The 8,457-nt window shown below is 42.9% G+C and overlaps 1 long non-coding RNA gene across 2 annotated transcripts; it reads right to left on the bottom strand.

Annotated features, from left to right (window-relative positions):
* Positions 1-2,016: 2,016 nt before the first annotated feature.
* On the bottom strand, positions 2,017-6,429 carry LOC142092882 (uncharacterized). Of its 2 annotated transcripts, XR_012677222.1 has the most exons (5): positions 6,258-6,429; positions 5,837-5,993; positions 4,433-4,558; positions 3,353-3,449; positions 2,017-2,493 (listed from the first exon to the last, which is right to left on the bottom strand). It is a non-coding gene; the product is annotated as an uncharacterized LOC142092882 (long non-coding RNA). The 2 variants fall into 2 exon arrangements; XR_012677221.1 differs by lacking the exon at positions 6,258-6,429 and having other exon boundaries at positions 5,837-6,247.
* Positions 6,430-8,457: the final 2,028 nt, after the last annotated feature.

The raw sequence follows: 8,457 nt of genomic DNA, 5'->3' as shown, positions 1-8,457 counted from the left end.
CGTGTGATCAAAAGCCTTCTCTTTGTTACGCTGTGGCTGTGTCCTTCCTCTGTCACTGTAAAGAGGGGAGGGTAGTGTTGCTCAGACGGTAAAATTTTACTACTGGGGACTAAATATCTTTTACAGAGAAATGTGTCCCAACATTTATATTCAAGGATTCATAAAATAAGCACATAAAAAAATTAAAATAATCAAAGACTGCTCAATGCACAGAAAAACCCAGAGTGCTCAAGGGACACGTCCTCACTGTCCACGGGGCAGGCAGTGGGATCTCCCGTCTCGCTCTCCTCTGCTTTGCTTGCACGTGCATCTCCAGCCACTGAGGAATAGCAATTTACAAAGTAAAAACTTCAGTGATGGGTATTTTGTCACCCAATGGATAGATAAAAGCTTCCGCGCACGCTGCTTTGTATCAATAAAGGTTTTGCCACAGGCAGTGAGCATTTTAAAAGGTTCCAACTCTGGAACGTGGTTTAAGTTTTGCTGCTGACTTCAGTGACAGAAAAAATGAGACTTGCATGGTAGGTAACGACTCCTTTCACCCTTTTCCTGTGGGAAATCAGATATTTGCTCACAACCTGGTTTCAGAGAGTCCTGGCCAGACCTGCTGTCTTATTTCTCTATTTAAAGTCTGCACAGAATCATTTTCCCCTTAACCTAAGAAGCCACTAACATAATGTTGGAGATAAATGTCCTGTGGCAGCAGCCCAGCATAAGATACAGTGGAAATAGGGTCAGTGTGTGGATAATAAATAACATCTGATGTAACATTATTTAACTCAAAAGTCTTCTCTCAAATATAGGGACTCTGGGGTATGCTGCAGTCCTTAAAATAGTACAAGAAACATAGTGCTATTAGGTGTTAACACTCGGTAACAGCATATACTTGTTGAAAGGTAATATTGATCAACAGAGATGGAAAGCAGTTTTTTGGCAGCTGTTTGCCAGCTCCTTGGAAATTAATATGGAAGTCAATTACCAACGGACAAATGTCCCTTCTACAACATCACCAGCTCACTTCTGGCACAAGCTTGCCCGCTGCCAGAAGCATTTCAGAAGAGGAAGATACAGGCAGAAATGGATGGGGTTTATTAAATATCATCACTATACAGACAAAAATGGATGGGTTTAAATATCAACACTACGGCCTTAGAAATTAATTGTTCAGTAAAGTGAAAGGGTTATGTCAGAAAGCAAACCAGTCTGGATAAAGAACAGGGTAAACCAGCCTACCCGGAGCATCGGTTAGTTACCCCTTATGGTCCTGCAGTTCTTAGCACCAGTCATGGGGAAAACTGAGTTATTTGCCTCCCAGTGTAAGATGGGGACTGTGTCTGAAATGCAAAAAATCTGCAGAACCTGAGTGTGGGTGAGGTGGCGACGCTGGAAGAATCCCTCTTGCGAGGAAAGCCCGGTATTGCACGGAGACTTACATAAGGCAACTGTGCATGGGAACTGCTGCTGGGTTAGCTGCACACGAGTGCAAAGAAGCCACAGTTCTCTCTTCACCTACATCTGGTTGTGTAATGAGCTACCTGCTCAGACACCATCTCTTCATACTGGGCAGGAACCCAACGCCGATTTGATTTTGAAAAATAAATCATTGCACTTCTCACTGCTCTGGTGCACAGAGGCAGCGAATGCACAAACCCAGTGCTGAGCACACAGCATGTGAGAAGGACCTTGGGATGACATTGGGGCGTTCTATCTTAAACAATCTGTTTACTCATGTGTGCAAGCCAGGCACTGTATAGAATATTATCTAGCTGGGGCCAGTACACTTCAGTCCAACCAGCATGCTCGCTCAGGCAGCTTGGGTCTGCCAGCCCGACCACCTCTGTGAATGACAGGAGGAAAGGGTCTATCAGCATCCCCAATTCTGGGCTGAACTGGCCTATTATTTTCCTCCCCAAACACAAACCGTAAGCTCAGCTTAAGGCTGGCGCATCCTTGCTTTGCTGATAGAAATTGTTCATTTACTGAGTTGATCAATAAACCAAACTCCCAAAGCATTCCCATGCAAATGGATAAGAACCCTGGTCTGCTCATTTTGCTAATCACTGGATAATCACTGTAGGTTTGTTATCTAGGAACTAGCGGGGCATGGTGACAGGGCCTGTTTAATGGAGACGTGAATAAAATCTACACCATATTTTTCAGTACAGTGCACATTCGGATGTCCCTGAAACATTTGGTTTCAATGTTTGCTACATCTTCACGCTACAGCATTTATACTTGTCAGTGACTGGAAATCTCTGCCTTTTCCCTGTAATTCTGGGTGGTGTTTTGCCCACTTCATCCAATAAATGCATAAATCCCTGCTCCAAGGAGGTACTGAGAACTGAAGAAAAGGAATGCGTTTGGCTCACCAGGAGCTCATCTTTCCGTTTTGCATCCACTTCAAGGAAGTATCATGAGGGTGTCAAGTGCTCCACACGCAATCTTGCCAACTCTGGGAAGCAGCCACTTCCTTTCCAACTTCACGCACTGCTCCTTGGTAAAGGTAAACATGGAAAGCATGTGTTAGAAGGAGATAACCCATTGACTAAGATATTTCATAATGTAAAAGGCGAAGGAAAAACAGCTCTCTGCAATTGATGGCATTGCTTCAGACAATACATGTCATAGGGTAGCATTCTGTGAGACTTAACAAACGCAATGCTGGTAAAAGTTGCCGGCTAGCAAACTGAGCACAGACTTTTACAGCATCAGAAAAATCACGCTAGTCAGACTTTTAAGGAGCATTGTGAATTAGCACAAATATTACAATTCGATTTCCTAGACTGTATTAGGAGTGAGCTTGTAGAGAAAAAGCACACGCACTCAAAATACTGGCATACAAAAGCAAAAGGAGACTTGACAAAAAGCGCAGGAAGCTTTTCAATAAAGTATTATTTCTTGGAACGATATGATTTATTCTGTAATCTCAGGTTGAAGATTCAGCAAGTCTGATATAAGTAGTTTGTATCAACATGCCTAAAAGTGACCAGGCTTATACGATACCTATTTAAATCTGGGTTTGAGATAAAGTATCCCTTCCCCAGTTGAGGACAGACGAGATGGATAGCGGCAGCCCTAGTTTACGCTTAAATTTTCAGGACATGTGCCATAGCAGCTGCAATAACTGCCTGAGGAAAAAAAGGAATGGTCCAGTGATTCTTAAAATAGAATTTGGGAAGCCTAAGTTCAACGGCTTGCTATACCACGGATAGGTTCCTGGGAGGTGTCAGCTATGCCTGTAAACTGACAATGAATCGAATCTGTCTGGATTTCAAGCAAAAACATAAAAACTGTAAAGTGTTCGCATACTGTGATTGTATAGATACATTAGAGAGGCTCAGAGGGGACTCACACTGCTCAGGCGATTATCATTTGTCTAATGCTGATCCTCCGAAGGTGGTAGAAGAGCAGGGGGATGGAGGTTGCTGGAGGAGCGCTCCTCCCGCTTTCTAAAAGCAAATAACACACATTAGGTTGTGATAAACCAGGATAAACCAGGTTCCAGTCTCCCAAGTTTGCTAACAGGCACCTTGTGCTGCATTTGGACGCTGCCTGCTATTTATTGGCTTCCAAGCACCGATTCTGTGTTTCCTGGTACCACCGTGTGGTGAAGGGAAGGAATAGGCTGTTAATCAAAGCGGTGGTTAATGAGAAAAACAGCACTACACAAATCCCCGAGTCCACTGGGCTGTGGCAAGGAGGTACCGTGAGGTTGCCAAATCCAGCCCTTCCCTGCCAACGTGCCTCATATCCAGCTTACTTTTGAAACCGTGGGTATTTTTTGCAAGATAAATTAATTCGGTATCAATGGAATTTTCCTTCCTTGATTTCTCCAGGGCTTGCCAACACGGAAGCTAATTTGGTCATGGTGTGGCAGGGAAACCCGGGCATCTCGAACCAGGCTGCAGTCCAACAAAACCTCTTCACCAAACACCCACAACATAGTAACAATCTCTGGTATTATCTCCAGTAAGAAGGAAATTACGAGAAAAACTAATTTAGTTGCCTAAGTTTACAATCAGTCCTCAGGCTAGACTAGGAACCCCTAATACATGTACATTCCGTTCTTATACTGAGATAACATTTATTTCCATCAACAATAAACACAGAGATACCACTTTATTAGAATAAAGGCACACAAAATCTCCTGTCTGGGCAATGCCAAAATATTAATTATACTATTAATCTAATAGTAACTCCTTTCTTGCTTCATGATTGCCGTATACACTCACCTCTGCACAGCAACAGCAACCAAAAAGTTTGAGAAGAAGAGGTGTTGCCTGGAGGGAAATTTATTAAAAATCCAAAAGTAAATTCAGTGGGATAATTGAGTAAGATAAAATGAAATCTACTATCAAATCTGTTTAGAAGGGGAAACCTAGAAAATTTGGGGTTTAAGTATCCGGTAGCAAAATGCAAAGTCTTTCAGTACCTGCAGGTGCTTTGGAAGGTGGAGACCTTTGGAAGGTGACAAGATGTTACACACCTGGGTCACCTGCAGCCACCATAGGACCATTCCTTCTACGTTTTCTTAGTACTTTCTCCAGGTTTTGTGCACCTAAGACGATGAAATGTTCTTGTTTGGTGTCTTTAATGCATTTTAATAGACCTCACATTTAGGAATTTTTCCTTTATGTTTTCTGTTGCAATTTCTTCTGTCATGCCATAGATTTTCTGGCACCTTAAAAATTCCCTTTGCAAGGAGATGGTTTAAAAACCAAAACTGTCAAAGTAATTTTAAAAAAAAGCCCAGCCTTTCACCTTAGATGTCTTCCTAATATCAATTTACTAAAGCTCTTTATTAGATGGTATCTCCTCCTCATTAGCCTTAATCAAACTTTACTCAGAATTAGCTCCCCCTGTACCATCTCCTTCCCATCCCTTGCCAATGAGGACAGGCTCACACTGTAAATTGTGAGTTTAACTATAGCTCCATTTCATCTCTAGGAACTGCAGGATAAGGACCCATTTCTCAGAAATTATAGTCAGCAATATTAGTCCCTGGGTATGGTATTACCATATCTGGGATGATTTAGGGACAATGAAATCCCTGTGCCATCAAGCAAGGTGATTCTTCTGACACAAATGATCCTGCAACTCGACATTCACTGGGTGCGCTCACTGAAATTTAGTCCGTTTTCCTTCCTTGTTCTTTTTCATACCCACCCATGGCCGGGCTCGGCTGATGGGAGGAGTATACCGTCACTTTTTCCAAATATAATTGAGCTCTGTGAGTGCAAGATGAAAACTGCTGCAGGAAGAAATTATCCTGAAACTCAAAACTGTTAATCCAAGGGCACTGCATCGTGTCCTCCCAACACGATCTAGTTCACTTGTTCTTACGGTTTTTTAGCCCAATCCACTTTCACTTGAAAGCAAAAACACGGTTGGGGTAAAGGTGGTTCAGCAGGATTACGGTAAGTGACCCACTGGCCTGCAACTAGCTCACATTAACTTCTATTCAGTTTTAATCATCACTTAGTACACCACTTTTGGGGAGTCCTGAGACTTTGCTCTCTCATTGCTTAGTAATCTAAATGTTCTTAAGACCCCAGCAAAAATCTGAAGTATTAGAAAAACAAGAATCATCCACAGGCTCCGCTGGGAGCCTGCCAGAGGTTTCAGCACCGTTAAGAACTCATTCATTCTTTGCAACCTTACCTATTAAGAGGCAAATAAATGGTAACAGCAGTTTGGGTCTATTTCCCAGACAATTTGTGCTGAAATTAATAAACTGAGAAACAATTTAGTGGCATAGCCACTAATTTTACATGGATTTAAACCATACTGTTACACAACTACTTCTTCAAGGCCTGATAAGGAAAAATGAACCTACTCATTTGCCTTTCTACTGTCAGCGGTGACTTTCTGGATCCTGGATGCGGCTGTTCCCCCTTGCATACAAGCAGTTGCAACTCCGAGTGACAGATTCCCCCGGCATTTTGCATCAGGCTTCTGTTTCACTGTACGTCTCCTGTGCAAGTCAAGTTTTTCTGTAAGAGGATGGATAAAATGAAGGTGGGAAAGGTATCAGACAGCAGAACAAGAAAAATTATCATGTAAATTGACAGTGAATGTTCAGAACTGGGGTAATTAGCATAAAGACAAAAAGCTTTCATGTCTTATTTTAAGTACAGGACACATCCAACGTACCCAGCACTGCCTAACAGCCTGGCACGGCTTTCAAGACATACAGTAACCATCTAAAATGAAGTGATACAGCTGTCCAAACATTACCAGGATCCCAGCTTACTTACCCTTCCAGAATGTCATTGCTGGTCCTCAAGGTATCAACACTGGAGAAGTACTGAATAGTGGAGGATGATGTCTTCCACAACAGAGACAAATTCCTAGATGGGATACTTGAGCAAAGCCCAGGAATGCATCCGAGCTCTGACAGTACTATTTGTCTCTACACCTAGTACTTGTATTTTTACCTAAAGTTAGTGCAATCCATGGCCTTTCCTAATCATCAGCTGCAAGCGGGAACTGTTGTTGTGTGTTCCCAGGTTTTTTTAATGCTCAAATCCTCAGCTTGATTTAAAATAGGATGCTCGCTGTCTTTTAAGTTGGAAAATAATTGCACATAACTGCGTAGCACTGGTACCCTTCAACAGGAGACCACTGGGTAGTTTTTCATGTCAGCTTTGTTTCCATCAAACACCGGTGGTCTCCAGTTTTTGTAAGCTCAGACAAATAGGAGGAAACACATGCTAATGCAAAGACCACCTGACAGGCCAGCTTTTTAAATGCACCGCACCCGGCAGCATAAATCACATTCCCAGCAGATACACAGAGACAATTTTCCATGTAAAATGATTACAATTTAACAGAAAAACTTATTTCTAGCTTGAGGCATTCTGGCAGCTGGAGATGCAGATTTGTGGCTATTCTAACCACTAAACATGCATGGATTGCAGCACAGGGTTGCCTGCTCTTTAGCTTTTAATTTACAGAACTAATTAGTTGGATTTACTGTCTTTAGCATCCCTTACCCTCTATTTGCTTAAGGAGAAATAGATGAGCCCTGCATGTCAAGTCAAGCCCAATAGGCCAATAACTCCAGCACAAGGGCACGTCCAGCGGGAAACACCTTCGATGTAGCAAGAGGTTCAAATCTCGCAGCAGCGAATATATGTGTCACTTTATGTAGAGAAGAGACAGGCAGAACTCTCACCTAGCCAAGACGCAGATCATCCAGGGGGTTTAAAACTTCTCTAGCAACTTTTACATGTATGGAGGAGAGGGGACGTTCTGATCAGCAAGTAGATTTCAGACCAGGATAAAGGAAAATACAGGAGCTTTGTAGCAAAAATGAAAGCGTCAATATTTTTCCAAAGCGTATTCCGGTATCAGCATGAAGTAATATGTGTGGCAAAGACATTAAGGCAGTCGATTCAGTACATCCGAGATGTAATGAGGTTTGGGAGTTCACTGGTTAGCAGTAAGATAGCACGGCTGAGTAACTGCAGAGAAACTTACGTGGCAGTTACCACATAAAATAATAATTTTCCTGCTCGGCTGGAGAAAATGTCCTGTACAGCACAGCAACACTCAGTTTAGACTTCTAGGTATTGAAAAGATTAAGTAATAGTTAAGCAGTAAGTTCTTCAACAAAAAGAAACCCTGCAATTACACTTTATTAGGAGTACTTTATTTTATGACTAGGGGATGAAGAGACCTTCCAACCACAAAGATGTTCGCGGAGAACACCAGAGCATTCCAGTTGGCAACGCAGCCAGCGGCAACCCGTTCAAAACCCGATTCACTTGGAATCGTTCATTCTCTTTGTAGAAGCCCAACAACACAAGGCTCTACAAAACCAAGGCAGGCTATTACAAAATTTCTGATTTTAAAGCATTTAATTAAAGTATTATTTTAATGTAATGATAATTACATTATTATTATTGGGTGAATCCCAATTTCATCGTCCAGAGAGCACTTACAGCGTCACCCAGGTTGTGACCAAGTCTCAGACCGTTCCACAGCCTCAAGGCTCGTCTCCCTCTGGGACTTGAAAACTCGGATGCATTGGGAAATCCCAAACTCAAACCCGCCATCAGCCCCCTCACTCAGGGGCTTGAACCGCTCCTGCTCCCTACGACCAGAGTTTCTTCCGCAGGACGAGGCAGAGCAAACCAGAGCAACGTCACGGTACCGTAACAGCCGCTCTTGCAAATCCTCCGCTGACTTTCTGCTTTGCCCCAGCATCTCATCCCCACGCACGCACGTCCCAAGGCTTCCCACAAGCCGCGTCTCTTGGAGAAGGCCCTGGCCAGTTAACAACCTCTTCTCCCTGTTCCCACTGCTGGGGAGCCGCAGCCTTTCAGCAGCTGCATCCTACTGCTTGGCTGCTCAGTAAGTTGTCAGTGTTTTTGTTGGCCATTTCTAAGCTGCTGCTTCTGGGTGGGGTATATGCAAGAATATTAAACATTATTTTTTCTTACATTTGCTAGA

The sequence above is a fragment of the Calonectris borealis genome, chromosome 25 (genome assembly GCF_964195595.1).
Source record: "Calonectris borealis chromosome 25, bCalBor7.hap1.2, whole genome shotgun sequence".
Lineage (NCBI taxonomy): Eukaryota > Metazoa > Chordata > Aves > Procellariiformes > Procellariidae > Calonectris > Calonectris borealis.
This window is presented reverse-complemented; position numbering and strand designations above follow the sequence as displayed.